Source organism: Leptonychotes weddellii, chromosome 7, assembly GCF_054177405.1.
Source record: "Leptonychotes weddellii isolate Sample4059 chromosome 7, ASM5417740v2, whole genome shotgun sequence".
NCBI lineage: Eukaryota > Metazoa > Chordata > Mammalia > Carnivora > Phocidae > Leptonychotes > Leptonychotes weddellii.
Genome location: NC_138375.1, coordinates 85,146,576 through 85,167,994, shown reverse-complemented (window position 1 = coordinate 85,167,994; position 21,419 = coordinate 85,146,576). Strand labels below are relative to the sequence as shown.

Sequence of the window (21,419 nt, the reverse complement as noted above, 5' to 3'; positions counted from 1 at the left end):
GAAGGTGAGTGAATGTCTTCAGGTAATGAAGATGAACCAGCGATCTGGGATGGGGCAGGGAACGTGGAGTAGGTCTGCACGAAGACCTTGGGAAATGAGACAAAGAGCAATTTGCTCTTCTCCTTCTTTGTAAATGGTATAGTAAAGTTGTATAGCTACACCTCTTTTCATAGATGTGGTTTGTTTTGTCTGCACAGAGGAGTCTTCCTGTTCCCTGGCCGAACTACTCTTCCCCGACTCCAATCATTTATTCCTGGTGGGCTTAGAATCAGGTGTTATGTTCTTGGGCCCCAACTGTGGGTGCGTGACCTTCTTCCCTTGGCAAATATTCCTGTGGCACATCTTTCATCTTCTCGTCCTCACCTTGGTTTGTAGTTTGTTTCTCTCTTAGGGTGGTTTTAGTTGGGTTTCTGTCACTTGCAAAGGAGAGGATCCTGACTATTATCCCTCCTAATTAAACCATCAAGGACAGAGGTGGAAAAAAGAAGCCACTGAAGGGTGTTGGTGATAAGATGCTTATATGGACTGCCAGGTTCTTGCGGGTACAAGGAACAGAGCCTCACTAAGGTCTCCCTAAGAAAAAGTCCAAGGACACATATGCAGAGACTGTAAGTGGAAAAACTGGGACAGGTTTAGGGCCAGCCACTCTTTAGGTCTCTCTCTTCTGGCCTCTGCTGCATGGCATCTCTGCTCCTCAGAGTGTCTGTTCCATTCTGCCTTTACTCCTATGGATCAGTACTCCCCCAGTTTTCCAGTTCAGATCCCAGGAGGTCAGCTAATGACACTGCTATTCTTATTGTGCTGAGTGCTTTGTTTCTGGCCACTTGTGGGTGGCCAGCTAACCTCTTTGGACGAGGCACAATCTCTAGTCCCAGCAGAGCCCTGCCTTGAGCCATAGTAACAAAAGCTGGGGAATTTAGAAGGAGGCAGATGTTCCATTTTGTCCATTGTAAGAGATGTGTGTTCCAGAACAGTAGGAAAGAAGAGTCATGATATGAAACATCAAGCAAATACTAAATAAACACACCTGCAACAGAAATATTAAAGTGCACCAGAGAGGTGGATATGGAGAAGATATAGAGCAAGGAATTGCTGAAGTGATCTGGGTCCGAGCCAAGGGCTTCAGGTCCTACAAAAAGCAAGACCAGGTTGGACACTTTTAAACTCAGAAGGTTGAGGCTGCTCACAGCCACAGCAAAGCCTCTGGCCTCTACTTGGCTTGATGTCTACTCTTTGACTGGTCGAAACTGGGGATAGTCATCACATATTCTACCTTTTCCGTCTCTCTAGAACCCTGGGGGCGGGTCACACAGACCTAGAATGGGACCCTCATAATTGACCTTGGGTAAGTTTCTTAGCTTCAGAAACATAGTTTCATCTAAAGATGACATTATCTGCTTTCAGAGGGTTGCTGTGAAGAGCAAATAAGACAATGCCTGTCAAACACTTAGCCTGGTCACAGGCACATAGTGTTCATTGAATGCTAGTTATCATGGCTATATCATCTTCATCATCATTATCTTCATTTTCATTATGATACTTTCAAGGTGAGTGAGTGTAATATGACTCCAGGGATACATTTGTGAACAAAGCTTATCTCTCTACCTGTTTGCTGATACTAGTCATTTCTCTAACAAACATCTCCCACTTAAAGGAAAATTAAAATCCAGATATATTTAAACCATACAGTTGTATGTCCGAAGTCAAAACTAGTTTATCCAACTTAGAAGATTTTTTAAGAAGATTTTTATTTTAAAAAAGAAAGAGGAAGGAGGAAAGGGAGGAAAGAGTGCAGGGAAGGAAGGAGGGAGGAAGGGAAGTCAGAAGGACTTACTTGTAAGAGTCTTCTTCCCCTTGTAAGATTGTCATCTTCATCATGAGGTTAATTCCTATTGTCAATTGAGGTATCAGTGCAACAACATCGAAAAACAACCAGAAAAAGATACCTGAAAATCTTTTCATTTTGTAATACAGACTATCTGGGTGTCTTATGTAAGATATATGCCTTATGAAATATAGTGTAAAATCATATTGTACACAGACCTTCTATAAGATACTGTAAAATCATTCCTTTGGTCCAACATGCCTTCAGCGTTATCAAAAGTTTACTTGAAAAATATATGAAGAGGTTGGGAGGGTGTGGTAAAATGTAACCTTCTAGTTTAAAATTTAATTTTACATACTGCCATGCTGTCTCATTAAATATGCAGGAAAGGGAAGAGTAGTATTCTTCAGACTTAAAAAAATTAATCCATGTTTCTTGGCATGGACGACCATGTTATATTTAAAACATACATATATAATGTGAGACCCTTTATTAAAAGTCATGAAATCTATCTTATTCACTTTGTAACTTACACTAACTGGAAGTTGATCAAAGAAAACTACTTCCATTTTTATTACATTGTTACTATTTTTATGGAGAAAATGTAAAATGTATGATAAAAATCCAATATACAGTAATTGAAACATACAGTCTGACCTCACATTGTTCTGATAAATCTGTTCATTTCTGGCCATTTTCAGTGTTGCTATAGTGAACAGTGTTGACAAGTGGATGAAAAAAAGCTTATAAATGGAATTCTGATCATAGATAAGACTGAACATAAACTGTCTCCCCACATTTCTGCATGTTAGGAGGCCCGGCTTGTGCCCCAGATGGCCATCTCCCAATAATACATAAAACATTTCTTGCTCGAGCTCGGCACACGTTGAACGCACAGGTCATTTGAACAGAACAATAATTCAATTCACTTAATAATGACCTCACGGGGAGCAAACACAGACCCAGGATGATGCTGTTAGAAGAACAAAATCGTATTAGAGTTTTAAAAATGAAATTCTTAAAAAGCCGCCATGCTCTCTTGTCAAAATAGCACTTAAATGTATTCAGTGTTTAGCGACCAGGCAGGCTCGCCGAGTTTATTTTAGTCTCTTGAATTTTACTGCTGTGTTTCTGTGCCATGTTTCTTCAGTTTTCATGCTAGTAGCTTTCCTGGGAAGGTCAGTGGTGCCTACTGAACCCTCTATTGGCTTATTGGCTGAGCTCATTGATGAAGAAGCCTGGAGTTCATCACTTTTTCTTTTCTTCTGGCTGAGATGGTAGTCAATGAGGAATGATTGCAGAAAGTTTCAGAAGGACACATGGGGATCATTTAATCAGACCAATAAAATAAGCTATTTATGTATGTAACAGTTATAATAGCCTCAACCAACAAAGCAGTATCTCTCTAGAATAATTTTTAGGTTTAAAGCTAATTTTATTTCTAGCTTATAAGGCTTAAAATTCAGGATTCCCTTCTTTGGCAGAAATGAATGAACTCAGCCAGGAGAAATCATAATCTAGAATGACCCCTTTCTGGCATCTAGATACTTGCTAACAAGATAGCTTCATGTTTTGACACCACTGATATATACATGAGATCAGGCCCCACCTACCCAGAATTTTTAGTCACCATGTTCATTTCTATATTTTAAAACTAAGCCCAAGTGCCATTGAAATTAGGCCGTTTATTGTCATAGTTTTAACTCTTAATACCACGTCTTCTAACTTAAGAAACAGAAGGGGCTTTAAATATGTTTTTGCCTAATACATTTTATTAAAAAGATCTTTAAGTTTTGGGATCCAAATCATAAATTTGCAGAAAAGAGGGGTAAAAAAAGAGAACACAGATGCAGTCTATTCAAATCATGATTATTTTAATGTTGGAGAACAGGGAGAAAATTTTGTAGAAATTTTGTCAGCAATTGTTTTATAGTTTAATTACTTTATTATGTTATTCCTTATTCTTCCCCCCACCCCATCTATCCTAGTAGGCTTGAAAAAGCTAAATCTCCTCTCCTACAGAGTAGCACTTCTATGCATGGGAAACATCTCTTTATAGGAACTACCCATTAGCTTCTTTCTGTACCTGCCTCATCAATATAAGCTGGAATACCCTGTAATAGTGGCAATTTATTAACCTGCTGTAAAAGCAGGAGAAAGAACACTCATGCTATTTTTCCCCATGAAAATGGTACTTAGGGTTAGGGGTGTTTTAGGGATATAGTAGTATGGGGAGAGATGAAGAGGGGGTTAAAGAAGCAGAGTCATTTCCCACTACACATATATAAACTTTTAAGCATTAAGGAGGTATCTATAATCCAAAGAAGATATCCCATTTTCCTTCATTTTCTCCTCCCTGCTTTTACTGATACTTCTCCAAGAAGACGTAGTCCTTGCCTCTAAAAGAACCTACTGTCTGAAGGAGAGAAAACACAGAAGGCAAATAAATAAATAGAAAAGGCAGCAGGTAATTTAGGACCATGTTGATAATACAGGAGCTCAGAGAAATTTGAGATCAGGAAAGGCTTCCTGAAGGAATTGCAAGGCATGTGTGCAGATCCTGCTGCTGTGATATAGAATAGGTTGTATCTCAATTCTCTGTGAGGCCAAAGGGGGATCTCTCTTCCTCTCACTACCCCAAAGAGCTACTCGGTCTCCCCATCTCTAAAGATGCAGGATGCTATGCTCACCATTGCAGTGGCAACAGCTTAGCTTCTCGGTTTACCTGCCTTAAGGCTGGCAGGGCTTGCTGAGCCCGAGAAGGGTGCTGAAGAGTTCTGTACCCTTCTCAAGGGAAAACGAGGGGGGTGGGGCACAGGAAGCCACACTCCTCTCCCAGCTTAGGCACTTGGGGAGGGAGAGCAGGAGGGAGGAAAAATCCAGCACATGCTGCTAATCATCACAATAGTAACATTTATACAGCACTTACTGTGCAGAGAACTGTTCAAAGCTATTGCCATGAGTTGTTAACTCAGGTGATTCTCCCAACCACCCTACAAGGAAGGACTATTAATATCCCCATTTTAGAGATGAGGCACAGAAAAGCTAATTAACTTGCCTAAGATCACACAGCTACTTAATTGACATAGTTGGGACTTGAGCCCAGGCACCGCTGGACTCCAGTACCTCTGCTCTTACATGGTTCACAACTCAGGCTGCACATTAGAATCACTTGGAGAGCTGTTAAACAATATTGATACCTGGGCCTCCATCCCAGAAATATTGATTTAATTGATCTGTAGTGGGGCCTGGGGCAGGAGTATTTTTTAAATTTCCCCAGGTGATTCTAATGTGCAGCCAGGATTGCCAGCCCAGCCATTCTACCTCTCACTATCCTGTTACCGCATTATCTCTGCACCTCTCCCCTCCTCCCTGTTACTTGGACTATTCTGCTCTGATCGTAGACTCTGCCCTGCTCCATTTTTCCTCCCTCACAACATGGCTCTTGCAGTGGGGTTAAAATATGTCCACCAGTTCTTTGACTCTCCTCTCTTCAAAAGGTGAAGCCTAACTCTCCTCCCCTTGAATGTGGGCTGGACGAGGTGACTTGCTTCTAATGAATGGAATCTGGTGGAAGTGATGGTCTGTGACTTCCAAGACTAGGTCATAAAAGCCATTGCAGCTTCCTCCTTGTCCTCCCTTGTGAATGTGGACTGCTCACTCTGGGGGAAACTAGCTGCTATACCATAAGAACACGCAAAGAGCCCTATGGAGAGAATCTATCTCATGGCAAGGAAATGTGGATTCCTGCCAACAGCCACTGAAGAACTAAGGCCTTCCAGCAAATAACCACTGAGTGAGCCAAATTGGGAGTGAATCTTCCAGCACCAATGAATCCTCAAATGACTACAGCCCCAGCTGACATCTTGAATGCCACCTCATAAGAGATCCTGACCTGGAGCCATCCTGCCAAGCTGCTCCCAGATTCCTGACCCTCAGAAACCATGTGAGCTAATAAATGTTCGTTGTGGTATGCTGATAAATTGTGGGGTAGTTTGTCATGTAGCAACGGATAACTAATAAAGCCGCCTTCATCCCCACACTCCCACATTGACTTGGAGCTGGGGAAGTTGCCAGGACTGCAACAGAAAAGTGTTCTGATATCCCAAGGTGGAATTCTGAATGTATTTGCCATAGAAACATAGCTCCATGCATATTTATGTATGTACATATATGTATGTAAATGCATAGGAAAAGTCTGGAAGGAACAAGCCATACTGTTGATAGTGGTAGAGCCAGAAATAGGAGAGGGAGTGGGATCAGGAGTGGGGGAGGAAGCCCAGGGGACTTTTCCCTCCTGCCCTGTAGACTACTGTGTTGTTTGGATATTTCACAACGAGAGTGTATCTATGTATCACCTAGGTAATTAAACATATTTTTCCCACATAAAAGCAAGGGGAGTAAAAAAAGCAGCGTAATTGTACCCGAGTCTGGGTTCTGTTGAAGTAGAGTATTATTAGGAATATAGTTCTACAAGTACATTATGGATACAACAGTATTTCATAGTCTGTCCTGACAGCCTTAACACCAGACAGAACACTGTATTGCGGGCACTGTAGTGATGAAGAATGAGAGAACAACAGGCCTTGGAGCCTGACCCTCACATGTGTTTGATTCCCGACTCCGACACTTACCAGCGTGGCAAGTCATGCAACTGTTCTGAGCCTGTTTTCCTCATCTGTAAAGTCAAGATAATGATAGGAGAATTGAATAGGACTTCACACAGTGAATGATCAGAGGCAGTACTCATTAAATGTCATTTTATGGAAAACTATGTTCCTAGTTCCAAACATCTATATTTTGGGATCATTACAGGTAAATAAATTGAGGGCTCCATGAATTACACGTTTTTGTTGATTTACCTTTTCTTTGCAGAAGTTCATGATACAAAACAGACTTTTAAAACACATTTACTGCACGAATATTGCAAACACTGCAGTGGTCAAATACTTGTTTTTTATTTAAAGTGATAAAGACCTGAACATATTTCACATTTACAATGGAGAAACTGGGGACAGTGGAGATGAACATATAATCCCAAAAGGTTGAAACAGTGCTAAATCTGAATTCTACTGGACATTAGCACCAAAGAAAGTTGGACCATTCATACATTAGAGGTTACCCATGGGGAGCCTACAGACCCCAGAATATCAACAGAGGTATTTCGTTTAACCCATACGGTGTTTTTGAGAAACATTTGAATTTGTTGCCCACATTTAAACTTGGAAGATTTTATATAAATATACAACTTTCAGACTGCTTTTAGAAAACTGATGTATCTGACTATCTTGGGCCAGTTGGTTTGGACTGAGTCATGGATTCCTCTTTTAGTCAGGTTAAGGGTTTTCCAAGAGCCCACAATTCCTACTTGGACTGGCCTGTGTTACTTATTAAGGTTACTTCCTTGCCCCTGTATGCATTGAGTTTGCACCTCTGAAACTCTGGATGTTTATTCCATGCAATGAGAGTGTGACTGGGACAGGATGCTCATGTGCTTCTACAATTATAAAAACTGCCTAAGCATGCCTGCAATGTAGAGGTCCCAGAAATGAAGGCCATCTCTCTTTGTTACCTTTTAATGAAATGAAGGGGAAAAAATGTAGAGCTCTCTGAAATGTTTCTACAAGGAAATGAAGAGCTGCTATTTATAATCTACTATACTTCTATGATGAACTAATATTTATTAGGAGGACCTCCAGTCTCTCAAATGCTCTAAAGTTGCATGTCATCATAGTCAATCTATTTGTGTCATTTTTCCATTTGACTGAGTAGGCTGGGATTCTTTTCCTCAACACATGCTCAAATCCTACCAATGGAAGAAAAAATCTGAACCATGACCCTTGCCTTTGATATATACAGAGAGATACTTATCAACTTTGGTGATATTGAGTTCATTTTTAATATGATGGAGTCACTTGTAAATCATACCTGTCCAATACTTGTGAAAGAAATGTTCCTGTCTGGTCGTTACTAAAAACAAAAAAATCAGTCCTATATCCTTCATTCTGCTTGAAAAATCTCTCCATGGCAAAATTATTCCCCATAATTAACAAAAGCTAAAGATGAATTTGTGGTAAAAAAAAAAAAAAGATTCTTTCATTTGCTAGTAATTTGTCTTAATCTAGGTCATTTTCCCCCAACATTTTATTAAGAAAATTTTCTTTTTTTTTTCAAGATTTTACTTTTAAGTAATCTCTACACCCAGTGTGGGGCTCACACCTACAACCCCTGAGATTAAGAGTCACATGCTCTACTGACTGAGCCAGCCAGATGCCCCAGAAAACTTTCAAACATATGGAAAAGTTGAAAGAATGACACAGAGAATACCTATACCTTTATCATCCAGATTATGCAATTTACATTTGCTATATTTACCTTTTTTTTTTTTTTTAAGATTTTTATTTATTTATTTGACAGAGAGAGAGAGGGAACACAAGCAGGGGGAGTGGGAGAGGGAGAAGCAGGCTTCCCGCGGAGCAGGGAGCCCGATGTAGGGCTCAATGCAGGGCTCAATGTGGGGCTCGATGCGGGGCTTGATGCGGGGCTTGATCCCAGGACTCTGGGATCATGACCTGAGCCGAAGGGAGACACTTAACGACTGAGCCACCCAGGTGCCCCTTTTTGCTATATTTACTTTAACACATATGCATTCATTCCTCTATCAACCTATCCCTTCACATTCATTTTTTGATACATTTCAAAAAAGTTGCAGACATTAGTGCATTTCACCTCCCAAACACTTCAGCATTAGAATTCAATATTTGCTGGGACACCTGGGTGGCTTAGTCATTAAGTGCTTACCTTTGGCTCGGGGCATGATCCCAGGGTCCTGGGATCGAGCCCTGCATTGGGCTCCCTGCTTGGCCAGGAGCCTGCTTCTCCTTCTCCCGATCCCCCTGCTTGTGTTCCCTCTCTAGCTGTCTCTCTCTCTGTGTAAATAAAATCTTTAGAATTCAGTATTTGCTTATGGGTTTAAAAAAATTGTTTTAGTGTGGTACAATATGTACAACATAAAATTTACCATTTGAATCATTTGGAAGTATACCATTCTGTGGCATTAAGTACATTCACATAGTTGTGCAAACATCACCACTGTCTATCTCCAGAATTTGCATTTTCCCTAACTGAAACTCTGTACCCATTAAACAGTAACCCCTCACGCCCTTCCTTTCCCCCCTGCCCCTGGCAACCACCATTCTATTTTCTGTCCCTATGAATTTGAATACTCAAGGTACCCATATAAATCATACAATACTTGTTGTTTTATGTTTTTATTTCATTTAGCGTAATGTCTTCAAGGTTCATCCACATTGCAGCATGTCAAAATTGCCTTCCTTTTTCAGGCTGAATAATATTCCATTGTATGTACATAGTAAATGTTGTTTATTCATTATCCATTGACGGACACTTGAGTTGCTTCCATGTTTTGCCTATTGTGAAATAATGCTGTTATTATGAACATGGGTGTACAAATGTCTGTTCAAGTCCCTGCTTTCACTTCTTTTGGGTATATTCCCAGAAGTGGAATTGCTAGATCATATGGTAATTCTATATTTAATTTTTTGAGGACTTTATGGGTTCTTTTTTATGTAAAATTTACACACAGTGAAATGCACACATCTTAATCTACAATTTGATGGGTTGTGACAAATGCATACTCTAGTGGGTATTTTTTGTTTCTTTTTTAGGTCCTGAATATATGTAATAATTTTTCAGTTAGAATGCTGACATTTTCTGTGACCAAAATCCTGATGGAAAGAGTGTGGGCTTGGATGACACCAAGCATCCAGTTTCAGGATCTACTGACCTTATCAAGTCTCATATTTTGAAATCTGTAAAAAAATCTCACAGTCCTGGGGCACTTGGGTGGCTCAGTCGGTTGAGTGTCCAACTCTTGATTTCGGCCCAGGTCGTCTCATGATCGAGCCCCGTGTCTGGATCCATGCTCAGCATGGAGTCTGCTTGAGATTCTCTCTCTCTCTCTGCCTCTGCCCCTCCCCCCACTCACACTCACTCTCTCTCTCTCTCAAAATAAATAAATAAAATCTTAAAAAAAAAAGATCTCACAGTCCTGAAATCAGGAATTTGCAAAAACTATTATCTACGTCTTCCACTACTGACTATAAACACTTTAGCTTGTGTAAGCAATGACTACAATTGTTTCAGAAAGGGATTTTTAAACAGAAAAAATCCATGTTGAGCTCAATTTTTTAGCTCCTACCCATTACCAGAGATAAGATGATCTCCCCCCTGCATCTATCATGCAGATTTTCCAGAGTCTATAATGAGGCTCTTCCTAAAGATTCTAAGCAGTCAGTGAACAATTTATATCTTGCACATCAAGAATTTATATTATTGACAATGAAAACAACAATATATATAGCAGTCAGATTGGCAAAAACTGATAATAGTCTCGTTGTGAAGGGTATGGAAAAACTGGCATTCTCAGATACTGTAGGTGGCATTAAATGGTAGGAGGATTTGTTACTTAGTGCTTGTTAACATTTTTAATATACCTTTTTCCAACCCTAGGAGTTAGGAATTTTTTTTTACAGAGATGCTTGTACAAGTGTACCAAGATATAACTGTACACTGTTGTTCATTGCTGCGTGGCTTATAGTAGCAAAAAATTGGAAACAACCCAAATATCAGTCAGTAGGTAACTGCTAAAAATAAATCCTGATATACCCACATTTAACTGGTATAACTTGCTTTACCAGCTTGGACACAAATAAGGTTACATCGTTTTTATTTTTTTCAAATTTCATTAGGCCCGAACATCTATGTGCCCGATTAGTGCCAGAGGAAGTCCACTGCCTGTCTCCTTTCTTAAGGCCTCTTCCCTCCCCTGAATTACCCAACCACCCTGGGGCTTTACTCCTTGCAAAGTGGCCAGTCCTGCTTCTAAATGCCTCACAGAGAGAGAACTAGGGAATCTGATTAGTCTATTAGAAGCCTTATTTTCAGCGTCTGTTGCTTCTGTTTGCCATAATATCACTGTTGAAAGCTGCAAAAGTAATAAATAGGGTCTACCGTTGTATAATAAAGAATTTTAAAAAAAGGTTTGATTGAGACTTTGTTTTGAAAAAATAAAAGATTATCTTATCTTTAAATGTGATTTATCTTTGAAGACACACATGTAACAACTCTAATTGCAACAATGCTCTAATTTTTAGAATAAACAAAGAATGAATCAAGTGTTGATTTGGTGAGGGGGATAATTTTCCCAGCAAAATTATATGATAGCAAATTTTGACACCCTTCACTTCATGCTGACTTTTATAGCAGAATCATACAAAGGTCATTTTGAAAAAAGATGTGAAGGCTTCATCAATTTTCCTGAGAGCTTCTCTTAATCCTTTGATATTCAAATAATTCTCCTTTTGAAGAATTTATCCTCTTATCATCCTTGTTGTTTTTCTCATCTTTAATTGTTAACTGGTCTAACACTGCCAGATACTCATTTGCCTATGGAACAGTTCTCCAAAATCGCTTTCAATGACTTCATAAAATTCTGCATCTTTTGCAAGATTAGCAATCTTACATGGCCACTGAAATGCATTTTATTTACATTGTATTGTCAGATGTTTATAACATCTACCATCAGCAAAATTGACCGACTTGTTGGGGAGAGATGCTGGTAATAAGTCAGGAGGGCTATTTAAGTGGGAACTAATTTAGTAAGTGGTCAGTTTACTAGTGGATATTTTTTTGTTATGACCAATTTTTGCTTTTCTACACAACTTAACAACTACTGTAATTCAGATAATGATAATGAATAGCTGGAAAACAAGAAATTTCTATATAATGCAGCACTAAAAAGGAATGAGGTGTATGTTGACATGGATAAACATTTCACAATGCATTGTTAAATGAAAAAAACAAGTTCTAAAAGATATAAATAGCATAACAATGTGTCCAGGAAATAATAATAAATGTTAGTGTATGCATCAAAAATATAAATTAATAAAACAACTTGGAAAAGTATACTCTAACTATTAGCAGTCATTTCTAATAGGTGTGTGGTGGAGGAGGAATGCTCATCTTGGTAGCCTTGTTTTTTTTGTTTTTAAAGATTTTATTTATTTATTTGACAGAGAGATACACGGCGAGAGAGGGAACACAAGCAGGGGGAGTGGGAGAGGGAGAAGCAGACTTCCCGCCGAGCAGGGAGCCCCGCAGAGCAGGGAGCCCGATGTGGGGCTCGATCCCAGGACCCTGGGATCATGACCTGAGCCAAAGGCAGTCGCTCAACCCACTGAGCCACCCAGGCGCCCAGTAGCCTTGTTTTTAATGAGTATTTATTACACTTTCAAAGATGATGAAAGCCAATTAAAAATATCTTTTAACTAATACAGCTGTGAAATGGCCAGAGGTTGAAAAAGAAAAATGGACTATCACTACATTAGTGTGTCCAAACAGCGTACTCTCAGAAAGAGCTTTTACAGGCCCATTTTGAAGGGGCATAATGGGATTCTTCAATATGAACCTGTTTTGTTATAAACACCCCAGAGCTCAGTCTCAAAATAATCAAGCCACAGACATTTACTGAGAATCTGTTATTTTCATGATACTGTGCTATACTTAGTGCTCAGAGGAATATAAGGATCTATAAGACTACTGGAGCCTTTCCTCAAGAAGTTAACAGTTTAGTTGAGAAGGTAAGAAGCTCCTCACTGAATGAAGTAGGCAACAGCACCTGGTCATCAGTGACCAAGGTCTGAGCAAGATAGTACAATTGTGCCAAGGTGGAGAAATTGACTAGCTAAGTTTTCAGAGTCTTTGCTCCTGCTTAGAATTCAGTGGGTCCAAACATTAGATGAAGGTCATAATTGAGCATAGATATTAATCTTGAGAGAAGAAAGCAGCTCTTCATTCTACATAGGAAGATAAAGTCATACATTTGTCCAAAAACCAGTTAGAGCTCCATTCAGATCTTGCGAGGGCTTCAGGGGGCTTTTGATGGGGATACTGATGAAATGAGATGGTGAACAGTGGGGTTTGTATTTTTTGCTCTTCTGCCCCGTTTTAGTGAATGAGGAACCTGACACTGACTCAAGGCTACACTGCTGCTAAGGACAGAATCAGAATTTGAATTCAGCATTTGTGACTCTAGAGCCTGCTCTTAATTTTTATGATCCACTCCTTTCTCATTGCAGATTATGGGCTAATTGTCACCTGCTACACGTGGAAGGAAGAGATGTTTGGCATGGCACTGATCAATGTGTATATTAACTGGGAAGTTTACCTCCAGGAGAAAAGAGAAAACCAGCTGTATGAATGGAATTTGGAGAAAGGTAATACCTCCTTGTAAACAACAGTAAGATCCATGAAATCTCTATAGTCTTCCTGGAAAAGCAGTTGCCAAGATTTCTGTAGGCTTGGTCTTCCTTTTCACTCCTGGAAATAATCCATTTAGGGCAGAGTTGAAACACATAAACAGAGTAGCACTTTCTCTTCTGCCTCTCTTCTGCCTAAGCAGTGAATAATCAGAGGTGCTTTGGATTCTGAAGTTAGCTCAACAAAATTCTAAAAATTTGCTGTTGGGGCGCCTGAGTGGCTCAGTCAGTTAAGCATCTGCCTTCGGCTCAGGTCATGATCTCAGGGTCCTGGGATCAGGCCCCATGGCAGGCTCCCTACTCAGTAAAGAGCCTGCTTCTCCTCCTCTCACCCTTCTCGTGCCCTCTCTCTCGGTCACTCTATCTCAAATAAATAAATAAAATCTTTAAAAAAATTTAAAAAATTAAAAAAATAAAAATTCGCTGTTGATATACTTCAATTACAGAGTCACTTTGTATGGCATATTCAATATCTAGAATAAAAGTGCTTTATATGTGCTATATAACATAACCTATAGTGATAATGTAGTGTGCCATAATATTTACCACTTAATTGTACCAACTTGTTCTTTAGAACTCCTTAAAATACAGGGAAAGTGTGACCTTATCATTAGAGTTTAGCTTGGATCTGTGAGTCTTTCCAGGAAAGTTAAAAACTTTAAAAAAGTGTACATTTAAAAAAAATCATTTGATCTTTTAGGCAAAGTCTATTATATGTATGATCTTGCAAAATAATATCACAGAAGAATTGAATAGAGAAAAAAACTGGTTTTAGTTCACTACTGTGGTCATCATGAAATACAAGACAACTTATTTAGGTCCCTTCCCTTGTCGCAGAGTGAAAACAAACTGCTTCTTATATCCTCCACTTTTGAAACGCAGAAGTAGCCCTTTTTAATAGAAAATGTCTGGGAGTCACTGCCTTGAAAATTTTCTAAAAAGCACTCTCAATATCCTAAATTATAGGAAAATAACTTGTGAATAATGAGCTACACATTCTTTCTCTCCTTCTTTGCCCTCTTTATCTCTGAGAATGTGAGGAGTTGGCATTGAACATAACAATGACTTATGGACAACCTCAAAGGTCTATGGGAAAAAAAAATCTGCAGTTTTGCTGAGGCAAGCATCAGAATCCCAAACATTATTGTCTGAGAACAAATCACTTGATTAGTGAGTGGGCTCAGCCATCCACCTGGTATTCACATCTTAAGCAAAATCTTATGGTTCTCTATAATCGTCACATCTGCAATAAATCCTGAGAAAAGATAATAACTTGGCTTCTTTGTAGAAATGGCCCTGAAAAAAAAGTCAACTGCCAGTGCAGTGCTGAAAAGTGATGGCATTTATTAATTTGCATTATCATATTTAGATAATTGCATGATTATATTTATATTTAGATATTTGGAATGTAATTAGATGCATGACATTGGAAGCCTTTTGATATAAATTTGAAGACTCCCTGTGTATACATGCATTTCTCTGCAGACTGGCACATGACTTCTTTAAACAGAGATGGGAAGACACCTTCTGGTTTCACCTGTTGATTAGGCAAAAGAGAAAATGTTATATTATTATGATCTTTTTGGGGGGTAAGTACCTTTGGAACCTAAAAGGTACTGTGTAACTGTCAAGGTCTGAGATTGCTGTTAGTCAACAAAAGCTCTCTTGTGTCAGTGAAGTTGTTTCTTTCCTCTAAATTTTGCTTTTAAAAAATCCTCTGTAGTTGACCTCATTGTTCACCATGCAACTGAGAAAGGGCTCATTGTTTTCAGCTGAGAATTCCATATAATAGTAATCACAATAATCCTAGAATTTTATAAACCACAGAATTAAGGTGGCTCCCCACCTGGTTATCACCAAGCTTTTGAGAGTGAAGGGCTTATGCCATCTTTGATATACATTCCCAACACCCATTTCCCTGGAATGTTATTAGGCATGTTAGGTTCTAACTGGAGACTAAAGTTGAATCACTTATTATTCTGCACATGCCCCTTACTGGTAGTCAGTGAAACTCAGATGAGAATACCCTATCCAGGATTTGATTGTGATGACACATGGCAAGATGTCCAGCATCTCTAGAAGTCTGATGTTTGGCCTAATGCCATTTTAGAGATGGCCTCTGATTTTCATCTGGCCTTCATGAGAATGTTGCGAAACATTATTCTCAAAACTGGTTCTAGATGTAATTCTTTTCTTTCTTTTTTTAAAGTTTTTATTTATCTAGATGTAATTCTTAATGGTTGTCTTGAAAAGGTGGTAGCATCATATAGTTGGACTTATAGATTCTGAAGAATCTTTGTTGTCTCAGAAGAACTCAAGGAAACTTAATTTCCAAACCTGGAAAAGATTCATTTTTTTGAATCACTTGTTTAGCCTTGTTGCCCTGAGTCAAATAAAGTGAGTTACTCTTTATGAAGCATGAACAATGCCAGAAACACATCATTAAAATGTTAAATTAACTTGGCCTGTTAAGGTAAGAATCCAGACAGTTTGGTTCACCTAAAAGTGGGATTAATGATTTTTTTTTAAAGATTTTATTTATTTGAGGCACAGAGAGTACAAGCAGGGGGGAGAGGCAGGCAGAGGGAGTGTGAGAAACAGACTCCCCACTGAGCAGGAGCCCAGTGCAGAGATGCAGAGCTTGATCCCAGGACCCCAGGATCATGACCTGAGCCAAAGGCAGACACTTAATCGACTGAGCCACCCAGGTGCCCCAATGATTTTGTTTTTGATCTGGAATAATTCTGGTCACACGAATGAGAGTTCCAAGGCAAAAAGATGGAGGTTAGTTATGAAGATGAGCTCACCACCTTTGCAGTAGGTTCAGGACCAAAGTATAAAGTTTATTTTCTTCAGAGTTGTTGATTGTGTGCTTTTGGCAAATATTAAATTCACTTTTAAGAGGAGGCAAAAGTTAAAATCTATTTGGCTAATAAGTTTAATTTTGTGATCATGGGTTTTTCTTTTATTCTTCACTTCCTGGCCAACAATTTTGAACTGAAATGGAAGATTCTTTCAATATGCTATGACTTTGTTTTGCAAATCACCAGCAGGTCCATAGTAGAAGTTAAAACTTTGCAAGACCAGATATCACAAGAGTATTCTTTCTCTATTTGCCAAGATAAAATCCCAACTTATGGCTTGGGACCATACTGTAAAATGTAAATAACATTTTAATGAGCACTATAGAGGAAGACTGTGCTGGGCCAGTTGCCCACCACTGAAGGGCTAGGTTTAAGTGTACCTTGGGTCATAATGAAACTAGTTTGGTGGTCTTATCCTCCCTAGTAGACATTTTCCCACATTAGAAAACTAGCACAGGAGTTCATGTAATTCCCTACAAAGGACTATTGTAGCTCTGTCCAAAACCAGAACTGGAGTATGGATGGGATAACTGAAGGAGAAGCTAGAGGAGATCCATGGGCCTTTTAATCCTGAATTAAACTTCTGTCTAGATTTAGGAGGAAAAGGGAAAAGGGAAAATAATTGCATTGTGTATTTTTATTTCTGTCCACATTCTGTAATCTCAAACACTAAGAACATCTCCTTGTGAACATTTCCTTCACTATCCATGTTCTTGACTTTGTGAGAATACATTTTTCAAAAACATTGACTAAAAGCATTGTGTTAAACTCTCTATCCTAATAACTCCAGTTCCTGGGGCTACAGGACTGAACATCTCAACTAAATTCCATAGGAACTATACTGGTTATCTTTCTAACCTCCCTGATTCCAGATTCATCTCCTCTAACTAGTTATATCTTACCTATCCCTTAATCAAGGCACTGGCTCAGTTCCTACAGGGAGCTCTCTGTGATGACAAGAGCACACTTTCATCTCACCTTTTTTGTGCTTGTCTATATGGAATAGTTAATGCCTAATCATATACATTTGATAACCGAATTTCCTAGTACTGTTCTATTTGACTGATAGAAAATATAAGTAAACATTTAAAAGGTAGATTAAAAAACAACAACAACAACCAAACCTCCAAACATAAGATGCTACTTTCTTGACGTTATTTCAACAAAGAGGATGCTTTAGTCCTTTTTCCTCTTTGGAAAATGACTTGGGCTCTAAATCCCTTAATAATTCTACCTGATTTAAATCTGCCTTTAATCCTGCATGATAAATTAAGATTCTGTATCTTTTCACCCTTGCTTTTTGGAGTAATTTGTCTAACCCAACACCTACATAAATATATCAGATTCTCTAAGTGATCCAAAGGCATTCCATTTAGGCAAGGTAGCATTAGCTCCAAGAGTAGCAAATGATGCTAACTGCCACCCCACCAGGGGACATCCTGACCTGGAGAGTGTGTGGGTGCTTCGGGAGTGATTGCATTTAGAGACCCACCCCCTAAAGGAAAGACATCTGATTCCTCTGATTGCATGTGAGTTCCCTGGACAGCCACTACAGGTCTCCACTTACAGTATTTCCAATGCCCCAACCCACCCACCCCCAAACTAAAAAATAGTAAATAAAAATGTCCCTGAGAGGCTCTCGGGAGTCATCTCGGGAGAAATCCTTGCGTTTTCCCAGCCCAGTGCTTCCCTGTAGCAGGAGAATGTGCCTTTCCTAGAGTGAGGCTGACTTTGCCCTAAGGTTACATTTCCACACAAAGAAGTCTTTTAGGGTGCTGTTGCAGGCCTCTACACTGGAGGTTTATGTCTGTCAGTCTCGGAAAAAAGGAGTTATAAAACTGCAGGAGCCAGCAGTGGGGAATTACCACTTCAGGATCTGCGGAGGTCTAGCCTCACAGCCCCATTCTATGCTGAGAGTTGGCCTCTCTAAGGACAGAGAACAATAAAGCAGAAGGAATTTCAGTCAGTTGGCTGCTGGATTGCATGAGCAGGACTCCAAGAAGGGCGTACTTGGGGAGGGTGCTGCACTGACTCTGGGCAGCTACATTGTGCCAGCCCAGCTGGGCAACCCGGAGTCTGAGAGAATAAGACAAGTTGACCCAGGTCAAACAAGCCAGGGAGGCCGGCAGACACCCAAGCCAGAGGCTGTGTGTGGAGCAGCCCGCGCAACTCCATGTGTAATTCAGTCCATTTATACTTAATAAGAACAAATACTAATTAAGATCTCAGAGAATGACCACGACAGGCAGAAAAAATGGGAAATACATCACAAGGTGGACCTGAACACTTTGCGGAGAGCTATGAGGGAACACAAAGGTGGTGGCATCTGGGAGCAAGGTAAAGAGAGGGGTGAGGAAGCTACCAAGTGGATCTGATTGGTTAGGAGAATGGGGGGGGGCGGGTAAGTGGGTAATGGAGCTGAGAATAGAGAAGACATCACTACCACCTGTCCCGCAGCTCCGCAGCCCTGATTTTGGCAGGGTGGCCCTGATGCCTGCACGAAAGGCTTGTTGGACTTAGCTCGAGAGCTTCCTAAAATATCCCTGGGACTGATGCAATATCACTTTGTGATAGCACTGCATTGCGATGTGGTGACAGGATAACCTGGCGGTGAGGAAGGAAGGCCTTTTATGTCTTCATATGATTGTGTCTGAGAGAGGCCAAGTGATTGGAGCATTCCCAAAGGAGAATGGGTATGCTGGAAGAGTGCTTAAGCTTTCTGATGTGGAAGGAACAGAGTTCCCATCCACCCACTCCCACTGCGGAGGCTGGACACCTGGGGAGGGCTCAGTTAGGGGATTGAGACTCCGGAGGACAACCCCAAGGAGTCCCTCAGCAGTCCACTGGGCATTCTACACAAAGCAGAGCAAGCAGGGAAAGGGCTGTGCTAACCAATCTTCACGGAGAAAGCAGAAAGAAGAGGGTAGCTTCCCTCAGAGTATATCCCCAGAGCAAAGGCAAAAGTAGTAGTGCTGGGAAAGGGAAGAGGAGACAGGCCTAATCTGGAGAAAGCCACCAAGCGCCACCAAGAGCTGGTAGCACCGGGCCAGGTTTGGCCTAGGTCTCCAAATAAAAACAATCTGCCTAGCTCCAGGCAAGCCCTTGTTCTGCATAATGACTTGAATTCTGAAATGTGAATTAAACCTTGCAAAGGAATGCCACTCTTTCTCCCTCCCCCAGGCCATTCTACCATTCTTAGAGGGTAAGAGGTGGGTGAGAGGAAGGTTTAAAATTTTTGCCCCTTTGCCAAAGCATGAAAAGTGGCAACCACATCTCCCGCCATCCCTGCCCCCACTGCTCAAAGTGTTCAAAACTAAAAGCTGCAACATCTTTTCAGCAAGTAATCAGCACAAGTTGAAAGGCACATGCTGTCGCATTTCTGATCAGATTGTATGTTAAGCAGGAAAATATACCCCCTCAACACACACACTCCCCCCCCCCTTTTTTTGGCTAAATGCATGTCTGTTTAAAGAGCCACCAGGCAGTGCCTCTCACTTTGTCTTGGCAGGGCACAACCATCAGACGAAGTGGGAGGAAGAAACATTAACTTCAACAGCTGTTTCTTGACCCCGGCTGTCAGTCTTCCCAAGAATAAATTTTGGAGAGTCCTATTTGAAACAAAGAGGGAGTTTTTGAGGAGAGAAAAGTTGGTTGGTTCCAGGGAGGCCGCCCAAAGAAGCAGGGAACAAGATGTTTGCAGTTACCACGCAGCCTGCAAGCCTCTGCCGGGTGCAGGGATGGAGCAAAGTAACTTGAAAGCTCCCCTCTCGGCGCCCTGTGCCTGCAGCTTCCCCCCCTAACGTGCGCCCAGATCCAGCGCCGGTGGTAAGAGCCGTAGCTCGACTACAGTAATTCCCCAGCTCGGGCGGCTTGAAACTGCTCGGGCTGAATAGCATTTGCTGTTCCGTCCTGCGACCGCCTCCCGCCGCCGCTGCCGCGCTCCCTGCAAAGCAGCTCTCATTATCCCGGAAGTTGTGCTGACACAGTCTCGCTGCCACCAGAAGTTTGTCAACATCAAACTTCTCCTGTGTGGGGTACGTTCACCTTCTACGAGTATTTAATCGAGCCAACAAGCAAACAAACAAACCCAAATAAACCTGCCCGTGATGTCATGGTCTTTTTTTTTTCTTTCCTGGAAGGCTGGGGCTGTTAGAAATTTGCTGGTGGGCGCTTAGAGCGCCTGTGGGAATTCTGGGGGAGATCAGGGGCAGCCCCCGGGGTGGGCAGTGGGGAAGGGGCTGCGGAGGGGCGTGCGGGCGGTTGGAGCTGGGCGCGGTGTAGGTGGGTAGGGGGCTGGGGCTGGCGAGTTGGTCCTGCAGCCTCTCGCCTGTCGTGGGTTTGGATCCTGCACTGTCAGGGGCCAAGATTGTCGCTTTGCGTCCCCCAACCACGCAACAAAGGTTACCTGGAAGCGCGGGCCAAGTAAAGACGCCCTGGAAGGGGGGCTTTCTACACTCCCACTGCTCTTTCTGCACTCCTGCCGGACATTTCTGTAGACACCTCTTGAGATCTTTCGGAATAAAGGGCATTAGGGTCATAAAATGTGTTTTGAGGCTTCAACTGCAACATAAAAGAAATCCTTGCGAGTTGAGGGCAGGGATGTGCTACCTTTTCTGTCTTTAATGGGTCTGTTCTGATACCTTGATTAAACCATTCGGTCTAAACTTAACTGACTCCTTTCCCTAAGCCAGGTCTCGGGTTTAGTTCAAGTTGCTGCTACCCAGTTTGGGTGTTTGTGGTTTCCAGTTGCTCCCCCGCTGAGATGCTCCCAGCGCGGCACCCCCTCCCACCCCCCGCCCAGCTTTGGGGGAGGAGGGAGAGAGGAGGATGCTGATTAACCCTTTCCTTTCCGTACTTTTATCCGGACGTGATCAATCCTGCTTGGACTGCTGGAAAGGACAAGGCCTGACTAGGCTTTTATGAAGCAGTGCCACTTGGGGGCCACAGGTTTTCCTGGAGGAGCTGGAAGCTCAGACGCTGATATTAACTTTGTATCTAGTTTGAAAGGCCGCATAAGGGCATTCGAGGATGGCTGGTATCCCCCACCTAATGTAAAGTCAGGTGTAGGCGGCTGAGAGGGTTGGGTATACCTAAAGTAGGCGACCCAAGGCTTGCTGCCTTGAATTGGAAATCTATCCACTTTGGGGGGCAGGAAAATTTTTTTCTATTCTTCAAAAATAAGTCAAAGTGCATAATGTCTCCAAAGAGAATATTACCCATTATCTCAGGAGGATATTGTGGGGCAGGTTTAATCCATTTAGGAAGCCAGGTGCTCCATTTACTCTTCTTGTTTGTTGGCTGTTATTAACCACGTTTTTAGAAAAAATTATGTATACAGTCATGTATCTCTGATAACAAGAAGGAAGACACTTTTCCCTATTTTTCAAAATG

General features: G+C 41.2%; 1 long non-coding RNA gene across 1 annotated transcript; it reads left to right on the top strand.

Moving 5' to 3' along the window:
• The first annotated feature begins 4,318 nt into the window (after positions 1-4,318).
• LOC115944815 (uncharacterized) lies at positions 4,319-20,180 on the top strand. Its single transcript, XR_014147104.1, has 3 exons — positions 4,319-5,771; positions 12,985-13,122; positions 19,537-20,180. It is a non-coding gene; the product is annotated as an uncharacterized LOC115944815 (long non-coding RNA).
• Positions 20,181-21,419: the final 1,239 nt, after the last annotated feature.